We start from the raw sequence: 13,789 nt of genomic DNA, 5'->3' as shown, positions 1-13,789 counted from the left end.
CACGTGTTTCGCACACATTAGCTTATGTGATCCCTACAGTAGTCATATTACTCAGTTGTAGTATGAATTTGTGTCACCCCAAAATTCATGCATTGAAACCGAGCCTCCGTCTGGTAATATTAAATGGGGGGCCACTGGGGAGGTGTCCTGGTTTGCTTCTCTGTTGCAAAAGCAGCTTGGGGAGGAATGTATTTCTTTAGCTTACAGGTTACAGTCCATCATCAAGGAAAGCCAAGGCAGGGTCAGCACAGGGACCCGGAGGCGGGAACTGAAGAGGAGACCATGGAAGAATGCTAATTAATGGTTTGCTTCTACTCCTGTTCAGCCACCTTTTTTATTCAACCCAGGACCACCTGTCCAAGGATGACATGATCCATACTGGGCTTGACCCCCCCCCCTTAATTAATCAGCAATCAAAAATTGACCCCACAGACATGCCCACAGGCCAGTCTGATTGAGGCAATTCCTCAGCTGAGGCTTTCTCTTCCCAGGTGTCTCTACTTGTAATTGAGTTGACAAAACTAACCGTCACAGGAAATGATTAAACCATGAAGGCAGACTGGAGCTTAGAGCCTTATAAAATAGTCAAAGGAGGTCATTTGCCCCTGCTACCATGTAGAGGCACATAGGAAACACCACATATGAATAGCAGGCCTTCCGGAGACACTGCATCTGCCTGCACCTTGACCTTGGATCTCTCAGTTTCCAGAGGGTAGAGAAAAAATGTACCAAGAAGACAGCTCTACCTAACACAGGAGATTGAGGAGAAGGGAGACTGGCTTGCACTAGCCAGTGTGTGCAGTTTGAACCCAGTTGGTCTGGCTCAGCACTATTATCACACTGGCTGGTGGTTCTCTCAGAAGACCCTGGACAAGAGCTACCAGTGGGATTGTTCTTATGCTTCTGTGTCAGTTTAGGTCCAAGCAAGGACCTGAACCCCCACAGTGATTTGAACAGGGAAAGTTTACTGTAAAGAATCATTATTCGGTAAGGCATGGCAAGGGTTTATGATAATATCTCAGTTGGTAGAGTGCCTGCCCAGCCTGTGCAGAGCCCTAAGTTGCATCCCCAGCACCTCCTAAACCAGGCATGGTGGTGAATGCCTGAAATCTCAGCACTCAGGAGCTGGATGGAGAAAGAGCTGACGTTCAAAGTCATCCTTGGCTATATAGCAAGTATGGGGCTAACCTGAGCTCCATGGAACTCACTTGTAAGAAATCAAAAGGCTGTTAAGAGGCAGCCCCTGCCTACTCAAAACACGATCCAGATGTCGCATGTGAGTCACAGGTGCTAAGATATCACTGAAGTATGACTCCAGCAGAACTTGCTGGAAATTTGCACTCTGGGTTGACAAATAAGCCTTCTATAGGAGGTGCTCAGATAATCATAAAAGAACCAGGTGTGATGGCTCATACTTGTAATCCTAGCACTGGAGAGGCTAAGGCACGAGTTCAAAGACAGCCTGGGCTACATGCTGAGACAGCTGTACACAGGACAGGGAAGGGTGTCACCAAAGCTCTCAGCTGCAGAGTTCCAACAGGACCAAAAGGATACCAGGGTAGGGCAATGGCCAACTGGCTCTTCATGGACAGTTTGAGGCTTGCCTAGGTGGACACTGTTCACAAGCTTGTTTTCCAAGGTATCAAGTGACTGCCAGCGAACTTTCCTGAACACTGTTTGTGTGTGTGTGTGCGCCACCACGCTCAGCTGTTTCTTTTCTTAAACATGGCTTCTAAGGAATGGAACGCGTCTCATTCTTGTAAGGCAAGCACATCCCTGACGCAGCTGTCTCCTCAGCCCAATCTTTCCAAACTCTGTCTACCCCAGAGCTCAAGGTCCTTGCCCTCTTCCATGGCAGCAGGCTCCCAACCCCTTCTCTCCCAAACCCAGCAGGTGGGGATGCCCACAATGATTCTGCTGCCTGTGAGCACCCCACAGTCCAAACATTCGACTCTGTCAAATTGCTAAGGCAGGAAAGAACTGGAGTCAGGGTCCGGGAGTACTCCAAAGGAAAGATTCACAGGTACCTCTCCAGGCAGCCTTTGGCCTTAAAGCCAGGCAACTAATAAATTAAGATACAGGTTCTGGGTATCAGAGAGATGGCTCAGCAGTAAAGAGTGCTTGCTGCTCTTCCAGAGGATATGAATTCAGTTCCCAAAATCCACATAAAGTGGCTTCCACTGCCTGTAATTCTAGCTCCAGGGGATTTCACAGTACTCTCTTCTGGCCTCTGGGCACCCCCACATGTGACGTGCACATTTGTATATTCACGGAGAGGGAGAGAGATCATATGCTGGTAAGAATACTGTAGGACCCCCAGGACTCATGGTAAAAAGCCAAGTGTAGCTGCACCTATGAAAACAGGAGGATAATGGGCTTGTGGCCTGCAACCTTCAGGTTCACTAAAAGAGCATACCTCAGTGGAATAAGGCAGAGAATGATAGAGTGAGACAGGAGACCCAACATCGTCCTCTGCTCTCCACAGGTGTGTCTGAGCATTTATGACCCCTCCCACCCACACATACATACACAAGCTACACATATACAAAACACACGCACAATACCAAAAACATCTGCCTCTGCAGCTTGATATTCTGGGCATGTTAATCTTTCTGTGCCTCAGTTTCCCCCATGTGACAATAGGGGGAAATGGTGACAAAACTTCTTTCCTATTGTAAGCTTCTATTAGTAAAACACTTTTGACAGTGCCTGGCCCAGAGTTGAAATCTGAGGCTGAGAATCATTTTTGTTCTGGCCATTGCCAAAGGCACAGTTGTCAGGAAGTGACTGAATCCAAGCTAGCTTGGCATGGCGCAGCCAAATCATCACAGGTGGCTGTGATAATGAGTCACTACTGGCAGCCATGCCCTAAAGGGCCTCTGCATGTGTGTGTCTGTGTGTTTTGGTATATTTGTTAGTGTGGGTTTATGCATGTGGACATGTGGGTTTGTGTAGACGTGTATGCATGTATGTAGAGGTCAGACATTAATGTCAATTGTCTTTTCCTGGTTTCTTCATCATTATTTTTTAAAATAGGGTCTCTCAGCTAGGCGTGGTGGACAAGGAGCTTCAGCAATTTGCCTGTGCCCATGGGCTGTAACCAAGCCCATGTTCAGCAGCTTTAAAAAGTATTTATTTACTTATTTGCTTATTTATTGTATATGAATGTTTGCATAAATGTATGTATGTCCACCACATGCATACCTGGTTCCTGTGGAGGCCAGTGGGTGATGCTGGATTCCCTGGAATTAAAGTTAAGGATGGCTGGGAACTGCCACGTGGGTACTAGGAACTGGACTGGAGCCCTCTGTAAGAGCCACAAGTGCTCTCTGCTACTGGGCCATGTCTCCATCCCCATGTCAGCATTTTTAAAATGTGGATTTGAGGCATCTAAACTCAAGTCCTCATGTGTGCACAACAGGCATTTTACTGACTGATTTATCTCCCTAATCCATGTATGTATTCGGCTTCATTCTGGCCTGGTACCCTTATAAAACAGCAGCACTGGGCAACACTGACCTCTTCCTGTTCCTGGCCCCTGACAATCAGTGTTCAGGAAGTATTTGCTGAATGAATTGCCGTGAGAGTGACTGATAGAGAGAAGTGGCATAAGGAAGAAGGACTTACTGTAGCTCGTCCTCTCGGATGGTTTTTAGTCCGTTGTTGTTGTGAAGGTGGGCTGCAGACGCTTGGTCCATGGCTCCAGTGTGAAAGGCTGTTGACTTCATTGTGGTTGTGCTGCTCAATTCTAACAACCCAGAATCACCTAGGAAGAGAGTTTCAACTAAATTGTGTGGATCAGATTGGCCTGAAAGCATGTCTGTGGGGGAGTGTCTTGATTGCTAACTGATATAGGAAGACCTAGTCCCCTGGGGTGGCACCATTCTGTAGGCAGGTGGGCATTAAGAAAGCTAGCTGCCAGCAGGCAAGGAAGCGCTAGTTTCTCCCTGTTCTCCACCTGTGGCTGTGGGGTCACCAGCTGGGGGGTGGTTTGACTTCGATGTTCCCCATATTCTCAGGTATTTGAATACTTGGTCCCTAGTTGGTATCACTGTTGGGTAGGTTTAGGAGGTTAGCCTTGCTGGAGGAAGTATGGCACTGGGGGTGGGTGTATTGTTGATGGTTCTCTAGAGTAACAGAACTTAGAGAAAGAATAAATACAAAGATGGGATTTATTAGAATGGCTTACAGCTGCTGTCCAGGTAATCCAACAATTACTGGCCATGAAAGGAGAGTCCAAGAACCCCGTAGTTGCTCAGTTCATGAGGCTGGGTGTCTCAGCTGGCCTTCTTATATATTGGAATCCCAAAGAAGTAGGCACTCTTACGCTAGTGAAGGAATGGACTTGGTAGCAAGGCAAGGAGCAAAATATTCCTTCTTCCAAGTCCTTATATAGGCATCCAGCAGAAGGGGTGGCCCAGATTAGATCTGGATTAAAGGTGTGTCTTCCTACCTCAAAGACCTAGGTTAGAAGTTCGTCTTGCCACTTCAAATGAAGCAAAAATCCCCTCACAGGCGTGCCCTTTATTTTTGGATTTAATTCCAGATGTAGTCAAGTTGACAACCAGCATAGCTATCAGAGCAGGCTCTGGGAGTTTGAAAGCCACATGCCATGCACAGTTCACCCACTCCGCTTTGCGTGGTGTTCAGGAAGTGAGCCCTCAGCTTCCGCCCCAGCTGGCATACTTGGCTGCTGGCTGCCATGTTTCCTCACTATAGTGGTGGCATTCTTATCCCTCTGGAACTATATGCAAGTAAACCCTTACTTCTATAAGCTGCCTCGGTCATGATGTATCACAGTGTATCACAGTGATAGGAAAGCAACTCGTGCAAGCTGTCCTCAGCTCTTTCTCTGTGACTTCCCTACAATGATGGACAGTTCCCTAGGACTGTAAGCCAGATAACTACCCCACAAGCTGTTCTGGCTGGGGCATTTTATTATAGCAACAGAAATGAAACTGGAACTGTAGACCAGGAAACAGAGGGCCCTACAGGAAGCAGAGGCTGGGATAACCTTCAAAGGCTCACCCAGGGTGGCCAACTCCTGCCAGCTGGGCCTCAGTTCCCAAGGCTTCCATCTCCCAAAATAGTCCCACCAGCTGGGGGCAGTTAAGACACAGTTTCAGATCCAAGGCACAGCAGGGACTGGACAGCAAGAGTCATTTCGGTGTACCTTTCCCAGGGGCCACTTGGTGGAGAGGCTGCTGCAGCTAGACTGCTCATCCCCAGCCTCATCCCCTCTGGGTAAGGAGATTCAAATGGGCCCCAGCATCGTCTGACCCTTCCTCTAGCTACTGTTGGAGTCCTCTCTCAACCAACACTCCTCAAGTCAGACCTGCCTGGTTGGCATCTGGCACACTGTCCTGCCTGTCCATGGGAGAGAGTGTGGGTGTGGTCCCTGTAGGGGACATGTGTGCAGATGTCCTGGGCTTTAGCCAACTCACAGGCCTAAGAGAGTTCCCAGAACTTGGCCTGCTATTGGTGCCCACCTCTGCCAACCCTGAAGAGTCACTTCTTTCTCCACTTCCCAATTCCAGTTCTACCCATTTTGAATGGCCCCTAGGCCTATCCCTGCCAACGAAATGAATGCCAGGCACCATCTGTGGCCTAAGCATGTGGCAGCTGTTGAGAACATGCTTGCATGCATATGAGTTCATTTTTTTTTTTATGGCCTTGTGATGAGGCCCTTAGATAAGCAAGGGAAGGGTTTGCTAAGTTAATCGGGCCACATCAACCTCAGGAAGGCAGATCTGACAATCCAGAGTAAGGGCATTGGGTTGGGGGTGGGGGTTGGAGTACTGAGGAGATCCAGTGAGCTGTGGCCTCAGGAGGAAGCTTTATGTTGCAGCCTTGGCCTTTGTGGTCTATGAGAGGAACAAACCCATGTCTCTCTGACCAGGCCAAACCTGAGGTGGCCTTCAGGAGAGGTGGCTCTTGACAGTCCATGGAGGTGACTTTCTCTCACCTTATTCTGCCCAGCTCAACATTGGAATTTATTCATTGGACAGTATTATAGCTACAGGGAGCCAGGCTATCTCCTTATCTGATTGCCACAAAACTCCTCAAGGGAAAGCAAGCATCTGGACTGGAGGAGACAGCTCAGTGACTAAAGTCCTTGCTGTTCCATTCTGAGGACACAAGTTCGATCCTCAGCACCCTCATAAAAAACCTGGGTATGGTAGTGTATACTTGCAACCCCCGCCCTGAGGAAGTAGAAACAAGCCATCCCTGAGGGCTTGCTGGCTTCTACGTGAATGGAGGACCACCAAGCCAGTGAGAGACATTACCTCAAAAAAACAACATGGAGGCTCCTGAAGAACAACATCAGAGGTTGCCCTCTGGCCTCCACATGCACACACACAGACATGTACACACATATCTGCACACAAACAAGCATGCACATACATGTGCACATGCTAAAGAAGGTGGGGTGTTTTTCCCTGGTCCAATGGGGGAAATAGCAGCTCAGGGTAGGCATCTCAGCCACGTCACAGTGCTGAGAGTGGGCCAGGACTTGGACCTATGGTGGCATTGGGTTGCTTCCTAGGAGTGATCCTAACAGCACACTTTCATGGATGTCCAGGGCCCCTGGAGACTTGGGATCCTGCCCAGAGCACTTGGAGAGTGAGGAAGTCCTGAACCCAGGAGGCTGCTGCCCTCACAGCTTCTCCCCTCGTGATTTGTGAGCACTCTGAAGTCTGAGAGGACTTCTCTGAGAATCCCACATTGGTGTTAACTGGCTAGGGGGATAAATGAATGGTCACTGTGAGAGGAACAACCAAGAGCCACCATGCCTCTGACAGAACCCCAGAAACTGAGTTCTCAAGCCAGAATGCTGGAACATAGTCCACCAGATAAGGGACACACAGCTAGCACCACAGCTGAAACTTTGTGGTCCCAAAGAGCAGCATCTGGAGGCACTTGTCTCCATGGTACTACCTATCAACAGAATGAAGTGAGGCCAAAGACACAGCTCCACGCTGCTAACTTTGGAGATCTTTTCAGAAAATGGTTCTTGGTTAAACTGGGATTCCTGACTTCATTGCAGAAAAGAATTTCAGCATGTAAAGGCTGGTTTTGTGTCAACTTGACCCAAATTAGAGTCATCAGAGAGGAAGGAGCCTCAGTTAAGGAAATGCCTCCATGAGATCCAGTTATGAGGCATTTTCTCAATTAGTGGTCAATGGCGGAGGGCCCAGCCCATAGTGGTTGGTGTCATTCCTAGGCTGGTGGTCCTGGGTTCTATAAGAAAGGAGGCTAAGCAAGCCATGGGGAGCAATCCAGTAAGCAGCACCCCTCCATGACCTCTGCATGAGCTCCCGCCTCCACATTCCAATCCCTCTTGAGTCCCTGTCCTAACTTCCTCCAATGATGGATCTGGAAGTGTACGCTGAATAAGCCCTTTCTTCTCCAACTTGTTTTTTAGTCACAGTGTTTTTGTCGCAGCAATAGAAACCCTAACTGAGACACAGGACAAGAAAGTATGGGTCAGAGGTGGAGTTCATCAAGAGGAAAGTTTAAGAAGACTTAAGCACAAGGGTTCATAGGAAGTGGCTGGAGGAGAGGATGAGACATCCAAGTGTGGGTGTGGGTTTCTCAAAGAAGGGTCGAGCTTAACCTTCCAGGCTTCACACCCACACCATGTTGGTAGCTCTCCAGTTACATCTCAGAGGTGGCCAACAACCTTTTTCCTCCTTTTACAGATATTTACTTAATTGTTTGCATGAATGTTTATATGTGGGCCCACACATGTCATGCCACATGCTTGCTACAGCCTGTGAGTGCCACAGTGCACGTGTGGAGGTCAGTGGACATCTTTTGAGAGTCAGTTCTCTCCTTCTACCATGTGTGTGCTGGGGCTTGAACTCAAGCGGTCAGGAATGGTGGCAAGACCTTTGCCTGCTGGGCCATCTTGAAGCCCTTCCTCCCTCTGTTTTTGATAAAGGAGGTCATAGGCTGATCTCGGAGGTGCCTTTCAAAGGACTACAATGTGATAAGACTAAAACCATGGGTCATAGTGTTGCACAAGAAGGTGGCTACATGTCTTTTGCTATAACCAGAACTGGTGGTTAAGTCCCTAGAAAATCGCAGCTAAAAATGGAGGAAAGTCTTACATGCGTGAGATATAAACATGGCTTCCTGCTGTTCTAGCATCTTACCTGAAAACTGAAGAAGTAGCTCTCCATCAGCAGCCCTCACAGCAGATGTTAACTGCCTCTCCAATGGTAAGACACTTTGACCAGAGAGGGAGGAGCTTCCCCCACTTACACATGAGGAAACTGAGGCACGGAGAGGGCAACATGTCCCAAGTGTCATGCTGCAGAGCCAGATGTTTTTGTCTGAGGCCACATCCCCAAAGTTCTCCCTGTCTGTCTTTCCACCCTCATTACCTGCCCTGTGCAGCTGCTTCAGCACAAATGCCTGTGGCACAGCTCCTTAGCAGAACATAAGAATTCTGCTCTGAGGAGGCCAGCCTGAAAATTCTCAGCACGTGGACCTTCAGGGGCTGGCGTCAGCTGACACTGTAGAGCCTTTCCAAACACCAGACATCACAAACTCATCAGAAAGCACTGAGCTAAAATAAATAAATAAATAAATAAATAAATAAATAAATAATCAATCCTTGGGTCAGGGAGGTGGCCCAGTGGCCCAGTAGTTAGGTTTGACCCAAGTTTGGATTCTCCAGAGCCCAGGAAAATTCTGTATGGACATGAAGGCTGCCTGTAGTTCTAGCCTTAGAAGGAAGAGACAAAGATCCCCAGAACAAGTATTGAGACTCGCCATATGAACTCTGGGTTTGATTGAAAGCCCTGTCTCAATGAATAATGTAGAAGAGTGATGGAGGAACACTCCTGGCATCAACTTCAGGCCTCCGCAAGCACACATATAAACCCCAACCTACACGTGTGCCGTTATACACACGCAAAGACGCACACACCACACAACACCAAATAAATAAATTTAAAACACCACTTTTATGTGTATTCAAGAATGTCTTTGTATCTTCCTGCTTAGAATTTGAGCACAAAGGACTGGGAAAGCTGTTTCTTGCTTTTTTCTAGCCCTCTCCCCACCTTTCACACCCATGTCTTTGAGAAGCCGAAAGGCATGCGCAGATGTCAGGAGCTGCTCTCATCTGTGTGTTCACAGGCCTGCCCCTCGGTTCCCATGGCAGCCTGGCACATGCTGCCTGAACTTTTTTTTTTTTCACACTGTAGGCTGTCTGACAACTTGTCTGGCTCTCCCAACTGTGCAGTGAATGGCTAGTGGGCAGGGCTGAGCCCTTTCTCCACACCTGGCTGGGCACCTGGCCCAACATAGGTGCTCAGACACTGGTGAGCGGGTAGATGCAGGTGGAAAAGATGGAGCAAGAGCAGAGAGGCAGGAGGATACACTGTGGGGTGAGGCCTATGGGCCAAGACCATTTCTTGAGCAGCTGCTGTATGCAAGTCGCAGTGCAAAGCTCTGAGGAGGCCAGCTTGTGAGACGCATATGCAGTTTCTAAACACTGAATGTATTGTTTTGTTTTTAAACTTCACATCGTATGGGTGACGTAAGTTGCACATAACTGTGGGATATGGAACGTGTGAAGTGGGGTAGCTAAAGGGGCAGTGGCCTTGGGCCATGCAGCTTGCTTTGAGTGCTGGCTCTACCCTAATTAGCGATGTGACCTTGATTTACACAGAAGGGTGCTCAGTGCCCACATTTTGCAGTACTCGGCCTGGCCTGCAGCCTAGGACTGCTTCCTTTATTGAGTAAGAAGTGTGTGGTGGTTGCAGTCTGCAAATAGGCTCAAGCCTGGAGAGCAGTTAGGCCAGGGAAAGTGACCAGCAGCCATGACTACCTTGTTTCATTGTCTACAGGGCATCCAACAGGGTTGGGCCCAGGAGGCATGTGGGTGAAGAATGGGCTGCCTACAAGGGGGCGATATCCAAAAGCCCACCTGGGGAAATGGGGAGATGGTTTAGCAGGTAAAAGTACTTGCTGTACAAGAATGAGGACCTGGGTTCAAATCTCCAGCCCCCATGTAGAAGCCTGGTTCCAGAGGTGCATATCCCCCCCAGTCTGCCTTGGAAGGGTACTTGTATTAGCCGTTTTTTCTTGTGTATGTGGGAGGGGCGCATGTGGGGTGTCTGGAGGCCAGAGGGTAGCTATTAGGTGTCTTCCTCAACTGCTCTCCACTTCATTTGTTTAGTGTATTCATTTATGACACAGGGACTCACCCTGAACTTGGGAATTCACTGATTGGCTATACTGGCTGACCAATAAGCTTAACGGATCTACTGTCTCCTAACAGGTAGCATATCCCCCCACCCCGCTTTCCCCCTTGAACCTCATTCCTGGGAGAGGTGAACTTAAAGTAAGCGTAAGCAAGTTGCCACAACTTCTTGGTGAAGTTGGAGCTCCAAATAGAAATGTAAAATTAGGACAAAATAAAAGAACTGTTTCCATCAGTCAGAGACAAACAAAATAGCAGCATAGGGTGGGGAGAGGAGCAGGGGTCCGAGGCGATGTCATGGTGGAAGGCTTCCTGAAGGAGCTGAGGCTGGATCAAAATGTTCTTGGGCCAGGGAAGGGAAGATGGCTCAGGTGGTAAAGTGTTTGCCACCCAAGCATGAAGAATGGAGTTTGGATATGGAGCACCCACTTAAAAAGCCAGGCATGGCGGCACTCACCTGTAACCACAGCATTGCGGAGGTGAGACAGAAGAATCCCTGCTACCGGCTGCTCAGCCAGGCTAGCTGGATCCGTGAGATCTAGGTCCAGTGAAAGACCCCGCCTAAAACAAAGCAAACCAAACCAAAACCTCAGAGGGACTGGGGAGATGGCTCTGTGGGTCAGAACACTTGTTACACAAACATGAGGACCTGGGTTTGCTCCTCAGCACCAGGGTGAAAAGCTAGACATGGCTGTGGGTGCCTGTAACCGCAGCACTGGGCGCGGGAGCAGATGGACCCCAGGAGCATGCATTCTTAGACACATGCATGGACGTGAATGTGTACGCATGCAAGCAGCACAGACTTTTAAAGTTTAATTATGTAAGCCAATTTAAAGCCCCATAGTGTCAGACTGTGTTGCACCCTGTTCTGTATGGCACCAAGCTGAATCCAAAGGATCTCAGAGGTTTATGGGGACTTTGTGGCAGGGAGGGACTTCTCGGAACCAGAATGCCCAAAGTCCTGACAATCTGTGAGTGCCAGCTGGGCACAGCTTAATGCAGATGCTCCCCCCTGGCCAGCAGAGGGTGCAAGCTCCCTGTGGCCCAGGGCCTGACAGGCTCCCAGAAGCCTCAGGGTGGACATGAGGAAGCCAGGAGGCTGAGAGTTTCCAGTATTTTATTAATAGCCCTTGAAAGAGAGTACACCTGCAATCATGGACATGCTTCCACCCCCACCAGGGTTTCCATCACCCCTTCCTCAGCCCTAGACCAGGCCCTGCAATTTCCTCCAAAGTCTTCCCCTGTGCTACCCAAGCCGCCTCCTCAACTGTTACCAGGCAATGGCAGGCAGCATTTGATGGTCATCATGGTTTCTGAAGGCCCTTTGGGATGGCTTGAAGAAGGTTTGGCTTCTGGTGTTTTTCAGGTTCTCCAAGCCTGTAAGCTATGAAAAGAACCCCATCATCTAAGGCATAGGAAATGACAGATAGTGAAAAACAAGTGTGATCAGAGAGATCAATCTAAGTGCCCTCTGATTTTACTAATTGAAATATACAAACTATCTAGGTGATGGTGACACATGCCTTTAATCCCAGCACTCGGGAGGCAGAAGCAGGTGGATCTCTGTGAGTTTGAGGCCAGCCTGGTCTACAGAGCAAGCTTCAGGGTAGCCAGGGCTGTTACACAGAGAAACCCTATCTTGAAAAACCAATATATTGGATTGTAGGCCTGACATATTGCACAATGTTCTTTAACTGGTAAGAACTCAGTCTTAGGGACGGGGATGTGGCTCAGTTGACAGAGTACGTGAAGCCCTGGATACCATCTCCAGCCACACATAAGCAGCATAGTGGTGGTTACAGCACTGGGCAGGGTGGAGGTGGGGGGTGGAAACAAGAGGATCAGGTGTTCAAGGTCATACTTGGCTTTATAAGGAAGCAGCCTAGAATACATGAAACCCTGTCTCAGGAAAAGGACCTTGTCATCAGAGGCTACTTAATGGCTTGGTCAGCGCTCACAGGCAGTGTGCTGGTTTTCTTCATTTGATCCTTTAGAACCCTGCCCTGAACCCTGGAAGGCTGGACACCCCACAGCCAGCCTCACAATCAACAGCTCTCCAGCTCCTCTGCTTTCTGCATCATGGTTGGTTCCAGATCACAGGAGACATCCGTAGAAGATAGAAAAATGACAGGAGAGCAAGACAGAGCCACGCCTTCACCCTTCCTCCTGCCTCCTGTCGCAGATCCACAATCCCCCACTGCATAAGCTCCTCTGGGTTCCATTAGCATGACTTTCCCCTTCTATGCCAGAGTTGGTACTGGCTTCTGCTGTTGTGCTCCCTGGGTGCTGTGTACCTCCTGTTACTCTCCTCATCTTGGCCTCTCAGGAAATCACTCAGCTCTCACCAAAGGCCTCTGCATCCGAAACACTTCCCGCCAGGTGGCTAACCTTTTCACTTAGGGGTTGTGGGAGTTTGCATGGGAGAGAATGACCTGATGCTCTATGTAAAGGGATGCAGCTGAGACAGAGAGAAGAGTGTCACCATGTTCAAATTTAGAAAATGTTTCAAAGGAATAGTCTAAAAACGTTTGCCTCGAAGGGGAGGAGTATTCTAACAAAAAAAAGCAAAGAAAGGAGCCACCCTGGACCCTCACTCCACTTAGAAATCACCAGCATATCCACAGAACTATATTTCTAAGGTCACAGTATTATAAATCTGTAAAAAAGGTGCATCTTATAAGAAGAGGCGTGAAGGAGGGTGGGGAAGAGGGACAGGCAGGAGAGGAAGGCAGCCAGATAAAGTAGGCCACATGAGCTCAGATAGTCTGGTTTTTCCTCAGCCAGACTCTCACCCAGCTTAGAATGGGAGGAGGTGGCATTTCTTAGAATGTGCTCTTTACCTGAATTCCTCAGTTTATTATCCCACAGAATGGGCTACTGAACACATACATCCATTGTGCTCATTGTGATGGCAGATGGAGCTCAGTGTGTGTGTGTTCGTGTGTGTAAAGTGACTGGCCCTGTGCCCAGGTCACTATAGGTCTCTCCAAATGTGAACTTCCCTTCCTGTCCCCTCAGTCACATGGAGGTAAGAAAGTCACTGCTCTAGTTTTGTGCTGAAAAAGGAAGGAAGGCTTTGAGACAGGAGCCTCATAGTATGACTGGCCTGCTCACGATCCTTTGTAAGTAGCTGAAATGTAGCGGCCGGACCTCCATGAGCCGGGGCCAGGTGGCCTCTTCCCAGGGTCCTCTGTCACCATGTGTGCCCAGCTGGTGGTCCACAGACCACACGTGGCTAAGGAGACCTGTAAATGCTGCTCAGTGTAACATCACACTTACCTATGGCCTGGGACTTAGATTGTGTGGGGCTTCCCTGGGCGCACACAGAAGCGCCTTACAACAGAGGTGCCTCCCCAGCCACGTGCCTCTCCCTAGTCTGCTTAAAGCTGGGCCCATCTGCCTGTGTGTGCACATGTGTAATATTACCTTGGCCTGTGGTATAACCTGATGTAGGGGGTGACAGCTGATCACCATTATCATGTCCTAGGAACAGGCACCAATGTTACCCAGATGGCAAGGGTGGGCGTTCCGCGGGGTGTGATCACTGGGGCTCCCATTAGGTGTGTCACT

This window comes from Meriones unguiculatus, chromosome 18 (assembly GCF_030254825.1).
Source record: "Meriones unguiculatus strain TT.TT164.6M chromosome 18, Bangor_MerUng_6.1, whole genome shotgun sequence".
NCBI lineage: Eukaryota > Metazoa > Chordata > Mammalia > Rodentia > Muridae > Meriones > Meriones unguiculatus.
Note: the sequence above shows the minus strand (reverse complement) of the source record.